Source organism: Chrysochloris asiatica, unplaced genomic scaffold, assembly GCF_000296735.1.
Source record: "Chrysochloris asiatica unplaced genomic scaffold, ChrAsi1.0 scaffold00047, whole genome shotgun sequence".
Classification (NCBI taxonomy): Eukaryota; Metazoa; Chordata; class Mammalia; order Afrosoricida; family Chrysochloridae; genus Chrysochloris; species Chrysochloris asiatica.
The window spans coordinates 11,016,541-11,034,275 of record NW_006408565.1 but is presented as its reverse complement, the minus strand read 5'-3'; the positions used below and the strand labels follow the sequence as shown (position 1 = coordinate 11,034,275).

The 17,735-nt window shown below is 41.5% G+C and overlaps 1 pseudogene; it reads right to left on the bottom strand.

Annotated features, from left to right (window-relative positions):
* The window catches only part of LOC102834670, a 39,406-nt pseudogene extending 22,327 nt beyond the window's left edge, over positions 1–17,079 (bottom strand).
* Positions 17,080–17,735: the final 656 nt, after the last annotated feature.

Below are 17,735 nucleotides of genomic sequence, written 5' to 3'. Positions count from 1 at the left end.
ATATGTCCAAAGTTTAGTCCTCAAGCTGATGTCTTTGCTCTTCAATACTTTAAAAAGGTCTTGTGCAGCAGAATTGCCTAATGCAATATGTCATTTGATTTCTTAACTGCTGCTTCCATGAGGATTGATGGCTGATCCAAGAAAAATGAATTCTTTGACAACTTCAATCTCTTCTCCATTGATTAGAATGCTGTTTACTGGCCCAGTGGTGAGGATTTTTGTTTTCTTTACATTGAGTTGTAATCCATACAGAAAGCTGTGCTCTTTGATCTTCATCAGTAAATATTTTAAGTCCTTTTCACTTTCAGCAAGCAAGGTTCTATCATCTGCATATTGCAGGTTGTTAATGAGCCTTCTTCCAATCCTGATGCCACATTTTTCTTCATAGAACCCAGCTTCTCAGAATATTTGCTCAGCATACAGGTTGAATAAGTATGGTGAAAGAACACAACCCTGTCACACACCTTTCTTATTTTTAAACCATTCAGTGTTCCCATGTTCTGTTCGAACAACTGCCTCTTGGTCTAGGTACAGATTCCTTATGAGCACAATGAAGTGTTCCAGAATGCTCATACTTGGCAAGTATGCTCCATAGCTTGTCATGATTCATACAATCGAAAGCCTTTGCAGTCAATAAAGCACAGGTAAACATCTTTCTGGTATTCTCTGCTATCAGCCAACATCCGTCTGTTGTCAGCAATGATATATCCCTCATTCCATGAGGGCTATTGGTCTATAATTTTCCTTTTTAGTGATGTTTTTGCCTGGTATGAGGGTTATGCTTGCTTCATAAAATGTATTTGGGAGTTTTCCATCCTTTTCTATGTTCTACAGTAAAATTAGTGTTAGTTCTTCACTAAACGTTTTATAGAACTCACAAAAAAGGCATCTGAGCCTGGGTGGTGGTGTTGTTTTTTGTCAGATTTGCCAATGACTTGTCAATTTTATTAATCCTTTCAAATAACCAGCTTCTTGTTTTGTTGCTTTTTCCTTTTGTTTTTCTGTATTCTACTTCATAATTCCTGTTCTAGTATTTATTATTTATTTTTTTCTTGTGACAGTAGACTTACTTTACTGGTCTTTTTCTAATTGTTGGAGATGTTGGGTTAAGTTTTAATTTTTGCGCTTTCTTCTTTTTGGATGTGTGCATTTATTGCTATAAATTGCCCTCTAAGCCCTAGTGTGGCACAGTTTTAATGCACTGGATTGTAAAGTCAGTTTGAACCGCAAGGTCCTCGGTTCAAGTTCAGCAGCAGCTCCTTGGAAACGCTATACAGGGTTGCTTTGAGTCAGAACCAACTCGACGGCACTTAACAACAACCAGAAGCAGAGCTTGTGCTGATGTCCCAAAGGTTTCGGTATGTTGCGTTTTCATTCCCATTTAATTCAAGGTATTTGTTTTTTCTTTGTTCTATTACCCAGTAGCTTTTAAGCAAGGTGTTTTTCAATTTTATGTTATTTGATTTTGTTTCCTTAATCTTCCAATGGTTGATTTCTAATTTGATCGCATTGGGATACGAAAAGATGCTTTATAGTATTTTGATGTTTTTAAAAAATCTATTGAGGACTGCATCATGACCTCACACATGGTCTATTTTGAAGGATGTCCCATGTGCACTGAAAAAGAATGTGTATTATGCTGTTGTTGGGTTTAGTGTTCTGTAAAAATCTATGTGGTCAAGTTGGTTGATGGTTGTTTAGTTCTTCTGTGTCTCTATTATGTCTCTTTCGAGTTTTTCTGTCCTTTATTGAAGGTAGTGTATTAAACTCTCCTACTACTATTATGAGGGAGTAAGATGAGGTTTTCTGCACCCACAAAGATTTAAAGCCTGAAAACCCTATACAGGGTCACTATGAGTCAGAACTGATTGGCGGCACTTAACAACAACAATTTGTAATGGTAAAAGACTGAAAACTTTCCCCTAAGATTAGGAACGAGACTATCTGTTCTCACCATATCTAGTCAACATTATACTGGAAGTTTTTGCAAGGGCAGTTAGGCAAGAAAAATAAAGACATCCATATTGGAAAGGAAGAGGTAAAATGATTTCTATTCATGGATAACATGATCTTATTTATAGAAAATCCTAAGGAATCCACGAGAAACCATTAAAATACATGAGTTCAACAAAGTTGCAAGATACATTTTTAAATGGTGCTGAGAAACTGGATATCCATGTGCAAAAGAATAAATGTGTACACCTTCCTCACACCACACAAAGTTAAATCAAAATGAACCATAGATTCAAATGTAAGAGCTAAAACTGTAAAACTATTAGAAAATATAGGAACAAAATCTTTGTAACCTTGGGCCAGGCAAAGCCGTGTAGCTACAACACCATAAAAGATAAAAATTAATTTGACATCATCAAAATTAAAACTTTCATGCTTCAAGGGATACCATCAAGAAAGTGAAAAGAGAGCCCAGGTGTCAGGATGATGCTGTATCTAATCTTTCAACAAGGTGAAAGTTCTACATTCAGGAGCTTCCAAATAGCAAACCTAATTGTCTGAAAGTTGGACTGACCTTGGGCACTACAGTCTTCCCATTGGTCTACCTCATCAAGCAACATAACGAAGATGTTTGGGAGTGTAAAAGAAGAAATTGGTTGGTTTAAACTATTGCTGTTGTTGTTGTTAAGGGCTGTCGAGTCCGTTCTGACTCATAGCGATCCCGGATAGAGTTTCCAAGGAGCAGTTGGTGGGTTTGAACAGCTGACCTTGTGGTTTATGGTACAGTGCTGATCCTACAATGCCACACCAGCTGTCTCCATATAGTGATTACAGCAGTTCCTCTGGATTTGTTTATTTTTTTATTGAAATGATAGAGGAAAGTTACATGTGGAGATATACTGTCAACATTTGTGTGTTGCATTATTAAGTAAAAAATTAAGAATACTTCTGTATTCTTCAGATAGAAAAGAAAATGAAAAAAAACAACCCACAGATGGGACAAAATATTTGCAAATCATACAAGTACATACTACAACATAAATGAATTTTCAGAATGCAAAGCTAAGTCACAAAAGACCATGCTTTATTATTCCATAAAATATATAAAATATCCAGAATAAGCAAGTCTATAGAAACATAAAGTAGATTAGTAGTTTCTTAGGGCTGGAGATCCGAGGGGAAAATAAGGAAAAACAACTATTACATGTAGGAGACCTGGTGTTGTGCTGTAGGCTAAGTCCTTGGCTGCTGACCACAAGGCCAGTGGTTCAAACCCACTAACTGCTCCTCAAAAAGCCTATACAGATTTAGTCAGAACTAACTCAATAGCATTTAACAACAACAACTTATACATATTAAGGAGTTCAAGGTTAGCAGTTCTAATCCATAGCATTAAGTTGCTCCACAGGAGAAAGATGAGGTTTTCTACTCCAGTAAAGATTTACAGTCATAGAAACCCTAGACAAGGTCACTATGAGTCAAAACTGACTCAACGGCACACAACCACCACTACCACCTCTAATGTTTATTAGGTTTCTTTTTGTAATAATGAACTGGGCAGTGTTTCCTTGTTTCCTTCTATTGTACACAGGGCAACTGTGAATTAGAACTGACTCAATGACACCTAATAACACAATGCCTAGATGATGCCTCTTTATGTGTTCCATTTCATTTTTGATGATTTCCAACTTTCTTAGATTCATACTTCGTACATTCTACATTCTGATTATCAATGAATGTTCGCTGTTTCTTCTCATTTTGTGTGGTGTCCTACCAGCAAATCAGGGTTCTGAAAACTTTACTCCATCCACATCATTAAGGTCGACTCTACTTTGAGGAGTATGACAAGCTACTTCCTCAGTTGTATTTGAGTGCCTTCCAACCTGAGGGGCTCATCATCCAGCATAATATAAGACAGTGTTTCACTGCTGTTCTTAAATCTTTCAGTGGCTAGTCCCTCAGAAGTGGACTGCTGATTCCTTCTTCACAGTCTGTTCTTAGTTTGATAGCTCCGCTGAAACCTGTTCACCATGGGTAACCCTGCTGGTGTTTGAGACATCATTGGCACAGCTTCCAGAATCACAACAGTATGACAGCTACTACAGTATGACAAACTGACAGTTCACTGCCACTTCCATAATCTAAGGGTGGCATCCCATTTTAATGTGAAAGTTTCTCAATAAGCAAGCCTTTGGATTGCTCAGTGGTCAGGGAATAGCCCTCCAGAAACCTGAGGCAACTTAGGCACCACAAGAAGGATTTGGAACGTGGAAAACCTTTACCAGGATGGGACTTAGGTCTACTCCCACACTTGACTGCTCACCCAAGGAGTCAGGAAATAAAGATCTACTCATTCAGCTGGTATTAACCAAAAGTAAGCAGTGTTCTTGGTACCAAGGGGGCTGCAGCAGGGATGTCGGCCCAGCACCTAGCTCTTGGTCTAATAGGGAGCCAAGGTAGGGATGTTTACCCCACCCTCTCCTGCCCACCATCAGTCAGTCTCTTCACAGACACCCACTCAGATCCCATGTCCCTGGGTCCCAGGCCTTTTATACCCTTAGGGAAGACCCTCCATTCCCTCTACCACTTTTAAGGTTCAGTGGGCAACTTCCTCCTCTTAAAAGCCAATCAATAAAGACCTAGTTCAGCACTTCTCCCACTGCTGAGGGTCACACAGACGTTTCTTCAGCTCCATGACGTAACCAGCCTTCTGTCATGATTACAGCAGAAGAACAAGACGCCTGGCCTGACCTCAAACCAACTCCAGCTACAGCTTAGCTGGGTGACCTTGGGCAAGTTAACCCTTTGTTCGCCTGTAAAACAGATGCCTAATATCTGCTGCACAGGAACTTTTTAAAGTGTTGAAGAGCAGAGATGTCAGCTTGAGGACTAAGGTACACCTGACCCAAGCCATGGTATTTTCAATAACCTCATGTGGATGCAAAAGCTGGACAGTGAATAAGGAAGACTGTAGACAAATTGATGCCTTTGAGTTGTGGTGTTGGAGGAGAATACTGAAAGTGCCATGGACTGCCAAAAGAACCAATAGATCTATTTTGGAAGAAGTGCTCCTTGGAGCCAGGGTGTTCCTTGGAGGCCAGGATGGCTAAGCTTCGTCCCTCATACTTTGGACACATTGTCCGGAGAGAACAGTCACTGGAGAAAGGTGTCATGCTGGGTAAGATGGAGGGTCAGAGAAAAAGAGGAAGACCCCCAACAACATGGATCAGCCAGGTGGCATCATTGATGGCATCAAGTGTGGCAGCGGTGGTGGGGTTGGCCCAGGATCAGACATTGTTTCATTCTGCTGTACATGGGTCGCTATCAGTTGGTTTCTGACTTGATGGCACCTGATAACAACAACAATATCTATTTGGCTGGAGAGGCCAAGGGAGATATAATTCATATAACAGGTTTATTCAGGGCTTGCCTGTTACTCAATAGATGGTCATTCCCTTTACCTGTTCCCTTCCCTTTTTCAGATTATACACCCTCCAGCGCAGTGACAAGGAGCTCTGGCAGCATAGTGGTTATCAGTCGGGCTGTTAGCCTCAAGATCAAAAATTCGAAAGTACCAGCTGTTTTGCAGGAAAAAGATAAGGCTTTCTACTTCTGTAAAGATTACAGACTCAGAAACCCCATGCAGTGTGGCTATGAGTCGGAACGAGCTCCACGGCACATAACTACCACCACAGGGCAAAGAAAGAACTGCATTATTTCTTTATATGTAGCCATCCCCACATAGTAGATACTAACAGATAAACTGCTCAGCAGATGAGTCAACAATTGGAAACCCACAGTCTGAAATCACTCCTCACTTACTTCATTTGTTTATCCAACAAATGCATCTTAAGTCCTAACCAGGTGTCAGGCCCAGTGTTGTGTATCAAAAACATAAAGAGAAGGAGCATGACCTCTGACACTGAGTGGTTAACTCCCAGGGACAGGGAATCTCCTCTTCCTTGAAATCATTAAAAAATACACTTTTTTTTTCTTTAAATGAGCTATTTTAGGTGCAAAGAAAAGAGGTCGTCGTCGTCGTCAGGTGCCATCGAGTCGGAATCGACTCATAGCGACCCCATGCACAGCAGAACGAAACAATGTCCGATCCTGGGCCAACCTCACTACCGCTGCCACACCCGAGTCCATCAATGATGCCACCTGGCTGATCCATCTCGTTGGGGGTCTTCCTCTTTTTCTCTGACCCTCCACCCTACCCAGCATGACATCCTTCTCCAGCGATTGTTTCCTCCAGACAATATGTCCAAAGTAGGAGAGACGAAGTTTAGCCATCCTGGCCTCCAAGGAGCACTCTGGCTGCACTTCCTCCAAAACAGATTTATTGGTTCTTTTGGCAGTCCATGGCACTTTCAGTACTCTCCTCCAACACCACAACTCAAAGGCATCAATTCTTCTACGATCCTCCTTATTCACTGGCCAGCTTTCGCATCCATATGAGGCTATTGAAAACACAAGAGAGATCCCATATATTCCTTCTGTCTCTTCCCTCTCTTCCCAGTGTCTCCTATTATTGGCATCTCGCGTTAATGTGGCGCATTTGCTACAATTGATGAACCAATACTCATGCACTACTAACTAAAGTCCACAGTTTATATAAAGGGCTTACTCTTTCTGTTGTACAGTTCTATGTGTTTTGACAAATACATAATGTCATATATCTACCAGCTGTTCCATGAGAGAAAGAGGAGGCTTTCTGCTCCCGTAAAGATTTACAGCCTCGGAAACTCTGTACAGGGTCCTATGGGTCGGAATCGACTTGACAGCACTTAACAACAACAACAACAGCATCATGCAGAATAGTTTCACTACCCTTAAAACCCGCCATTCATCTGTCAGTTTCTTGTACTATGGTGACTTGCATGTTGCTGTGATTCTGGAAGCTATACTGTTGTTGTTGTTGTTAAGTACCATGGAGTCGGTTCCGACTCATAGTGAACCTGCTCAGGGTTTCCAAGGCTGTAAATCTTTATGGGAGCAGAACGCCTCATCTTTCTCCCATGGAACTGCTGGCAGTTTCAAACTGCCGACCTTGCGGTTAGCAGCCCGATTCATAACCACTATGCCACCAGAGCTCTACTAGGGGTATTTTAAAATACCAGCAGGGTCATCCATGGTGGACAGATTTCAACTGAGCTTCCAGATGAAGACAGACTAGGAAGATGGAGAGACAGGCTACTTTAGAATATTTAGTTATTGAAAACCTTATGAATAGCAGTGGGAAATTGTCAGTACCATATTATTGAATATTGAAACATGAAAAAGAACATCAGAATATTGTCAGATATAGTGCTGGAAGAGGAACCCTTCGGGTTGAAAGGCACTCAAAATATGACTGGGGAAGAGCCGCCTCCTCAAAGTAGAGTTGACTGTGATGATGTGAAAGGAGTAAAGTGGGACCTTCCTTTGCTGATGGGGCACAATTCAAAATGAAATGAAACAGCTGTACACATCCATTAATAATAAGAACATGGAATGTACAAAGTAGAAATCTAGGAAAATTAGAAATGGTCAAAAATGAAATGGAACACATAAACATTGACATCCTAGGCATTAGTGAGCTGAAATGGACTGGTATTGGCCATTTTGAATCTGACAATCACATGATTCACTATGCCAAGAATGAGAAATTGAAGAGGAATAGTGTTGCACTCATTATCAAAAAGAACATAGTAAGATCTGTCTTGAAGTACAACACTGTTTGTGATAGGATAATATCCATACATCTACAAGGAAGACCAGTTAATACCACTATTTTCAAATTTACACACCAACTACTAAAGCCAGTGATGATGAAATTGAAGAATTCTACCAACTTCTAGAGTCTGAAATCAAACATGCTATCAACATGCTTAGCTAATTACTGGCGATTGGAATGCAAAGGTTGGAAACAAAGAGGAAGGACCAGTATTTGGAAAATATGGCCTTGGTGATAGAAATGATGCTAAAGACCACATGATAGAATTTTGCAAGACACCAGCTGCTCCTCAGAAACCCTATCCAGGGTCACTATGGGTCAGAACTGACTCAATGGCACTTAACAACAACAACAATGATGTATTTGTTGCAAATATCTTTTATGAGCAACATACATGTGGACCTCATCACATGGACTACACAGAAACCAAATTTGCTGCTAACCGAAAGGTTGCAGGTTCAAGTTCACCAAGAGGAATCTCAGGGGAAAGACCTGGTAATTTATTTCAGAAGAATCAGCCATTGAAAACCTGTGGAGCACAATTCTACTCACACATGTGCAGTTGCCAAGAGTCAGAATCAACTCGACAACTAGCAACTGGTAAGATCACAAAACCAGTAAACATCTCAAATTAAAGTTCAGCTCTCTCTAACACCAAAAGAATCTTAAAAAACACATAATGGGGATAAGATTCTTATGCTTCAATAGTGAAAAATTGGTATCAGTGACTAATTGCGACTGTCGTAACAGTAAAGGTAGAACTTCTGTAACAAAAATGGGGGAGTAGTTAATCTTACATTCCAGGAACAGAGGACCCTAGGACCATTCAGGAAGAAGAGCACGAGTAGAGTGTGGGTCCCTATCCAGAGAAGCAGCGACACCAGAGATGGAAATAGAGATGAAGACATGGAGAGAAGGAGCAGCTGAGAACTCTAGACTCGTGGAAAGAGAAAAGCTGTGTGCTGGCAACCAGGAGGCAGGCTTGCAGAATGTGCCCTTTGATTGTTTAAATGATTATATATTCCTAAATGTTTTTGTGTACATCAAAAAACAAAAACAAAAAACACAGAATAAATAGAAGCAAATACTGTTGAATGATAAAGCACGGAGGACACTGTAATCATTGCAATGCAATGAAATACAATAGGATGAGTGTAAAACTGATGCTCTCCCAAGTATACTATCACTCTATTCACACACACACACACAAAAAAATTCAAGAATAGTAAAATTTTTAAAACCACATGAGATATTGCATTCTACAAACTTAAAGCACCAGCAGTTGCTGTCTAGTTGCTTCCAACTTCTGGTGATTCCATGTGTGTCAGAGTGGAATTGTGCTCCGGAGTATTGTCAACGGCAGATGTTTCAGGAGGACTTTCTTCCAAGGAGACTCAGGGTGAACTCAGACCTCCATGTTTTTGGTCAGCAGCTGAGCATATTAACTGTTTATATTACCCAGGGACGCCAATGGACCACTGAAAAAATAGGAATCAATGAGTCAATTCTGATATAAATAAATAAGCAAATGAGGGAGAAGAGCAAGCTATTAAGTATAGAGGAATAATGTAAATAGAAATTCATCACTTGGTGTAAAAATGGTGTGGGGGAAGTGTTGTCTGACCTCCTCGAACTTCATTAGGAGGAGAGAGAATCACCATCAGCATCAGCCCAAAGCTGATGCTATGAAGCAGAGGTCAGACATGCCTCCACCCTCCAAACTTTTTACTAACTCTGACACAAATCGTCCCTTCTGTGGCATTCTCTACTTTTCTGCTGGGTTCAATAATTCATTGCAGCGGTCATACAGAAGTCATAGACAATACTCACAATTATGGAGAGTGACTAGGGATGCAACAAGTTACCACTCAGGTTCAGGAATGCTCAGGATACAGTTCTTCAATCAATACAGCAGCCTCTCAGTCATGCCTACAAACCTACCTCTCTCCAGCCCTGGGCCCTCAGCCTGGCCCCCACCCTGCTCAAGCAAGTGTCAGAAAGCTCTCTTAACTCTGCCAGTAAGTGCTCAAAGGCACTCCACTCTGCCAACAAGCCTTCTGTCTGAAGACATTCAGCTTTCTCTCTCTGTTGTGGGCTGGTCACTGTCTGCTGCTGGGCTCCTGGTTCTGCTGCTTCTGCTGCAACTGCTTTGCTGCCACTGTTCTCACCATCTCTCACTGTCTCTGATGTCACAGCTCTCTGTCTCTTGGATCAGGGAGGTAGTCCATTCCTACCTCTGGGATGGCTCATTTCAAGCCTAGTAGGATGGCAGAACTAACCAATCCTCTCATTAGTGTTCCCTACACCTTATTTATATTGCCCATCCCACAAGGATGCCATGTATCATGTCTACATTATTAACAGGCTATCCAATCTCCTTGGTGGGCCACAAGTACCTCATATTTGCATGGTCCTACAGCCTCGGAAACCCTGTACAGGGACTGACTCTACAGGACATAACAACAATAACCCAGTCTTAGTGTGGTGTCATAGGATAAGCATGTCACTGGTAACCTCAAGGTCAGTGGTTCAAACCCACCGGTTGCTCCTCAGAACCCCTATACAGGGTTGCTATGAGTCAGAACTGACTTGATGGCACTTAACAACAACACCCCAGTCAGTGGTGTCCTGGTGTGTAGGACAAGCACTGGACTGCTAACCACAAGGTCAGTGGTTCAAAGCCACCAGCCACTCCTCAAAAATCAACTGTCAGAACCAGCTCTACAGCACTTACTGACAACAACCCAATCAATTGGTTGGAGTTACAAAGACAATAGCTAGAACTAAGGCCATATTAAGTATTTCATAACAATGCATTTAGTAGCCATTATAATATAATCAATTTAAGTAAAAATTCATTTGACACTGAAGCTATGGCCTTTAAATACCCTTCAAACCTGGAATCACCTTTCAACCAAACAATGGACAGGCCTATAGAGTGAACAATAGCTCTTCAAAACACTATTAACATCCAAAGGGCAACAAACCAAACACAGTTTCTGAGACTGTAAATCTTTATGGGAAGAGACAGCCTCATTTTTCTCCAGCCAGACATCTAATCCACAGAGACACCAGGGCTCTTGAAAAGGGCAGCATTGGCCCAAAAGGCAAAGTTCAGAATGCAGGAAGGAGCAGGAACAAAGAAAGAATAGGGAACCCAGGAAGGAAGTGGGAAAGTGCTGTTCCATTGAGGAGAATGCAACTAATGTCAGGAAACAAAATGTTCAGAAATTATTGAATGGAAAATTAATGTGCTTTGTAGATTTTCACCCAAACAGTCAAATGTTCAAAAAAATTTTTATTGACATGTTAAAACTAGTGAGTAATAGTTTGCTGAGAATGAAGACATTTACACAATTTTAATGTATGTCCCTACAGGATCCTTATTAATTACAAAATGAAAACAATAGTACCTTTACAGTGGAGAAAACTGATAGTTACTACGTCAACCAAGTGATGCAAGTTCAACATCACCTCTAATGGGACAAATAGACTATGTTCCTTGATATGATGTACTGTAAAAGACACATTACTTCCAAAATCTTCCTGCCCAAAATGCATCATTTCAATGTAATGTTATGGAAACATTAGACAAACCCAAATTGAAGAACATTGTACCAAATAGTTGACCTGTACTTTTTCTAAATGTCAGGGTCAGGAAAGTAAAAAAACCAAGGAACTATTCCAGATAAAAGAGAGAGATGTCAGAACTTAATGGAATGAGTAATCCTGCATTGATTCTATACAAGAAAGCACATTTTTATAACAATAGGAAAGTGTTATGAAAAGTCTGTAGGTCAGATTACATTGTATCATCTTCCTTTTGATACTTGTACTACAGTTATGTTTGATAATGTCCTTTTGTTGTTGTTGCTGTTGTTATTTCTAGGAAATACTCTGAAATAGTTTAAGAAAGAAATAGAGAGAGATAAAGAGAATGACAAAACATATAAGGTAAATTTTCAACATTTGGGGAGTCTGGGTGAAGATTATACAGAAATTCTGTTACTATTCCTACAACTTTTCTACAAATTTAAAATTAGGTCAAAATTAAAAACCCACGTTTTACTATCAATATCTCATTGAATTTTTATTTAGAGTTGAAAGAGAAAATCTTGTCTTTCTTTTACAAATGAGCGTACAAAGGTATAGAGAACTTCGGGTACTTGATCAGGCTGCCAAGTTAGTAGGTGAAGTAAGATTTGAACCTGAATCACTAAGCTTCAGGTCTAAGGCTCTTGCAGGTCAGTCTGAGACATCAATATTATTCACTGCCTATCTTAGTTATGTCTTGTTGTTGTTGTTGTTATGTGCCATCGAGTCGGTTCCGACCCATAGCGACCCTGTACAGGGTTTCCGAGGGTGTAAATCTTTACGGGAGTAGAAAGCCTCATCTTTCTCCCGCGGAGCAGCTGGTAGTTTCGAACCGCTGACCTTAAGGGTCGCAGCCCGATTCGTAACCACTACGCTACCAGAGCTCCTTAGACATCAATATTATTCACTGCCTGTCTAGAGCTGTTGTAACAGAAATCCTACAAGTTGTTATTATTGTTGTTGTTAGGTGCCTTTGAGTAGGTTCCAATTTATAGCAACCCTCCGCACAACAGAAAGAAACACAGTCCAGTCCTATATCATTCTCATAATTGTTGTTATGTTTGAGTCTATTGCTGCTGCCACTGTTTCAATCAGTCTCATTGGGGTTCTTCTTTTTCCCCTCACCTACCCTTCTCCACCACCACTCGTCTATCAGTTTGTTGTACTGTGGTGGCTTATGAATAGCTGTGATTCTGGAAGCTATGCCACTGGTATTTAAATACCAGCAGGGTCACCCACGGTGGACAGGTTTCAGATGAGCTTCCAGACAAAGACAGACTAGGAAGAAGTAGTGATGAACTACTTCTGAATATTTAGTTACTGAGAACCTTATGAGTAGCAGAGAAACACTGTCAGATATAGTGCCAGAAAACGAGCCCTTCAGGTTGGAAGGCACTCAAAATGTGACTGGGGAAGAGCTGCCTCCTCAAAGTACAGTTGACTGTGATGACATGAATGGAGTAAAGCCTGCGGGACCTTCGTTTGCTGATAGGGCACAACTCAAAATGTAGAGAAACAGCTGTAAACCTCCATTGAAAATTGGAACATGGAATGTACAAAGATTGAATCTGGGAAAATTGGAAGTTGTCAAAAATGAAATGGAACGCATAAACATCGATATCTTGGCATTAGTGAGCTGAAATGGACTGGTATTGGCCATTTTTAATCTGATGACCACATGGTTTACTATGCTGGAAATGACAAATTGTAGAGGAATGGTGTTGCATTCATTGTCAAAAAGAACATATCCAGATCAGTCATGAGGTACAACACTGTCTGTGATAGGATAATATCCATGCGCCTACAGGGAAGCCCAGTTAATGCCACTATTATTCACCGCTATTATTCAAATTTACGCACCAACCACTAGAGCCATTGAGGATAAAATAGAAGAATTCTACCAACTTCTTCAATCTGAAATAATCAAACATGCAATCAGAATGTATTGATCGTTACTGGTGATTGGAATGCAAAGGTTGGGAGCAAAGAGGAAGGATCAGTAGTTGGAAAATATGGCCTTGGTTGATGCTGGAGAACGCATGGTAGAATTCTGAAAAATCAATGATTTGTTCATTTTAAATACCTTCTTTAGACAGCATAAGAGACGACTATACACATGGACCTCACCAGATGGAATACACAGAAATCAAATTGACTATGTCTGCAGAAAGAGATGATGGAAAAGCTCCATATCAAACACGCTATCAACATGTATTGATAATGGCACCTAACAACAACAAACCCTTCTACAGCCCTGATCATTCCCCTTCAGGCTTCTTTTTGGTCTCAAAACTCAGAGAATATTGAAAAGGAACTCTATTTGATTCCCTTCAAGGATGCCCAAACTGCCATTTAGATGTGGTATAAATTGAAGAGAGCAGAATTCTTTAGGGGAATAATACAAGAGATGGAAGCACCACCTTCAGAAGTGTATAGGCCTAGAACAAGGTATGTCAAGAAGTAATACCTTCAGATTTTGATCATTTTGTTTCATAGGGGTCTCTATGATTTTGTAGCAGTGCTTTTTTACTTACCCTCATAAAGTGTTTCATTTGTTTGTTAGGTGCTGTTGAGTTGACTATGACTCATAGACACCCTGTTGTTGTTGTTAAATACCATCGAGTTGGTTCTGGTTCATAGCGACTCGGTATAGGGTGTCCAAGGAGTGGTTGATCCACTTGAACCACTGACCGTGCAGTTCAAACTTACCTTGTAGCCAGCGCATTAACCCACAGTGCCACACCAGGATTCCCATAGTGACCCTACACACAACAAAATTAAACCCTGCCTATTCCCGCGCCATACTCTACAAAGGCTTGACAAGAAGCCTATTTCACTTGGCAAATTCTAGAACCCCTTATAGGTAATCCAATCAGTTATAGACTGATGCTCTTTAACTTCGTAGAGGTCTTTTGCAGAAGATTTCCTCAAAGCAAATACATTATTTAAGTTTTTTGACTACTGTTTTCATGAGCATTGATTGTAGATCCAAGTAAAATGAAATCCTTGACTTTTCTCCATTTATCATGCTGTTGCTTATTGGTCCAGTAGTGATTTTTTTCTTTTTACATTGAGTTGTAGGAATCCATACTGAAAGCTATATTCTTTCATTTTCATCAGCAAGTGCCTCAAGTTCTCCTGGTTTTCAGCAAACAAGATTGTGTCATCTGTATATTGCTTATCACAAGTTGTTAATGAGCCTTCCTCCAATCCTAATGTTGAATTCTTCTTCATATCTAGCTTCTTGGATTATTTGCTCAGCATTTAGATAGAATGAGTATGATCAAAATATCCAACCTTGACCCACATCTTCCTTGATGACGTGAAACCATGCAGTATCTGTTCTATGTACAGGTTCCACATTAGCACAATGAAGTTTTCTGGAATTTCCATTCTTCACAATACTATCCATTATTTGTTATGATCCACACGGTTGAATGCCTTTGCATAGTCAATGAAACAAGTAAATGTCTTTCTGGTATTCTCTGCTTTCAACCAAGATCCATTTGATTTCAGCAATGATATCTTGTTTCATGTCCTCTCCTGAATCTGGCTTGAGTTCTGGCAGCTCCCTACAGGGGATAAAATTATGAAGATTTCTTAGCCTTAACCAAACACCTTGAAGGGAACGAGTCACTGAACTTGGAGGTTCCAGACCATAGTCTTGGGGGACATCACGATCAATTAACATAATATGGCTCACGAAGTTCTAATTCTACTTTGGCAACTAGTAAATTACCAAGGGTCTAAGACACAACAATTGGTTCCTCCCTGTCCAGAGCAAAAAAATAGTGAAGTAAACCAAAGATGTATGAAAACAAATCGTCCAAAAGACTAATGAACCACTTGCCAACCTCAGCCTCCATGACCCAGAGATAAGAACTAGATGTTATCTGGCTACCACTCTAGATAGCTCTGAAGGAATCACAATAGGAGGTCCTGGTTAGAATGGGAGAAATATGTGAAACAAAATTCAAAATAATAGGACAAAGCAAGACCAGACTTACTACTGGTAAGAACCAAGCTTATAGAGACCGGTGGAACCTCTGAGACCACGGCCCTTAAGCACTCTTCAGGCCTGGAACTGAACTCCACCAGTGCTTAAATTTCAGTCAAACATAGGTTGGTAAGGTGAACAATAACACCAGAGAGGTATGTACTCCTTAGAACAATCAACCATAGATAAACCAGGGATAAAGCTCAGAAAGCAGGAAGAGACAGGAAAGAAGAATGAAAGGAAGTTGTAAACACAGGGAGGAAGGGAAAAGAGTGTTGTTATATTTTGGGGATTATAATTATTGTCATCACAAAATGTGTATGACTTGTTGAATGGAAAACCAATTTACTCTGTAAAATTTCACCCAAATCGCTCTCTCATACACACACACACACACACACACACACACACACACACAAAGTTGAAGGAGAAAAGAGAAAATTGAACTTTGTTTGAGGTCTTGGCTGTGGTGTGTATGTATGTGGTGGGGCGTGGTGTCCCACTACAGAAACAAGTAAACCTCTGACCAAAATTTAATCTAGTCATACACTGGCTTCTTTTATATATTTGTTGTTGTTAAGTGCCGTTGAGTCAGTTCTGACTCATAGCAACCCTGTATAAAGTTTCCAAGGAGTAGTTGATGGGCAAACCTGTATAGAGTTTCCAAGACTGCAAATCTTTGCAGGAACAGAAGGTCTCATCTTCCTCCTACTGAGTGGCTAGTGGACTTGAACTATCAACCTTGAGGTTCACAGTTCAAAGATTATCCTATCCTATATATATGGAGCTCTGGTAGCATAGTGGTTACGAATCGGGCTGCTAACCTCAAGGTCGGCAGTTTGAAACTACCAGCTGTTCTGTGGGAGAAAGATGAGGTTTCTGCTCCTATAAAGATTTACAGCCTTGGGAAACCTGTGCAGGGTCACTATGAGTCAGAACTGACTCCACGGTACCAAACAACAACAACATATACATGTTGTGAGTGGGTTCCAACCCATAGAGACTCTGTATAGGGTTTCCGTCCCCCTGCTCAGTAGAATCTGACCTGGCAGGGGAGCCCTTGGGGGCAGCTGCATGGGCCAGGACTGGGTGGGTGGTGGGTGCAGGAGCGGAGCCCCCAGCTGGGGCTGTCCCAGGCTCTGGTGTGGAAGGGGCAACAGAGCTGGGGCCCCTGGAGGCTAGAGGTGGTGCAGGGAGGCCTGGGGTGGGGGCACCCCACTCTGGGGCAGTGGGGGTTCAGGAGGAGGCTCAGAAGCTGGGGGTTGGCCCCAGAATTCTGGGCCCGAAAGATTAGGCCAGGTGGAGGTGGTCCAGGAGCTGCTCCAGGAGGGCCCTGGGGGACCCCTGGGGGTGGTTGGGCAGCACCTTGGGGTTGCGGGGTGGGGTGGGGTGTGCAGAGCTGGAGCAGATGCTGTGCAGGTCTTGCCTGCTCCTCCAGGATTGGGCCCAGTCCTGGGGGTGCCTGCTGTCCCCCCATCCCTCGTTGCTGCTGTCCCAGCTTCTGCTGCTAGACCTGCTTGTGGTTGGTGATGACCTGCCAGATGCCGTTGATAAAGCTGCTCTGGTCATAGGGGATCTTCTTCTTGGATGAGTACAGGAGCATCAGCACACGCACCTCGCACCGGGCCATGTGGGGGAAGTGCACACAGCCCGCTAAGCCATTACCCATGATGCCGTAGAGGCCTTTAAGGGACTCCAGGTTCTTATTGGTGAAGTGGAACTGGACCATCCTTGAGTTCCGGAACAAAGGGCCCAGGGTGGTCAGAAGCTGCTGGGGGATGAGTTGCATGATCAGTTTCTGTGGCCATTGCTCCACCATATATATATATACATATATATGTGTGTGTGTGTGTGTGTGTGTTGTTGTTGGTAAGTGCCGTTAAGTCGGTTCCGACCCATAGTGACCCTGTATAGGGTTTCCAAGGAGCAGCTGGTGAGCTTGAACCACTGGCCTTGCAGTTTAAACGACTTTGCAGTCTGACTCATTAGCTCACAGCACCACACCAGGACTCCATGTAGAAATGATTAGGGCCCTTTTGTTGTTGTTGTTGGTGGTGGTGGTCTCATCAAGTTGGTTCTGACTCATAGCAACCTTTCAATTAGCAGTCCAGGATACTACAGTGCCACGCCAGGATGGCAAGGAGCCAGTGTACAGCAGAGACTGGCAATGTTGCACATGATCAGTGAAATTTGTTACTAAAATGGTACATATAAAGAATGTTGAAGTGTCCAATATATGTTTACAATAGTAAAAAATTATATATATATATATAGTGTTGTTACTGTTGAGTCAGTTCCAGCTCATAGCGAGGGTTTTCGAGGAACAATTGGTGAGCTTAAACCATATATGGTTTAACAACAACAACAAAGGGGCCCGAATCATTTCTGCCTCAAGGTCTTTGCATGTTGTCCCTTTGCCTGAAACACAATGTACACACACAGATCTTCACTGCTTTCCACTTTTCGCCTGCTGAA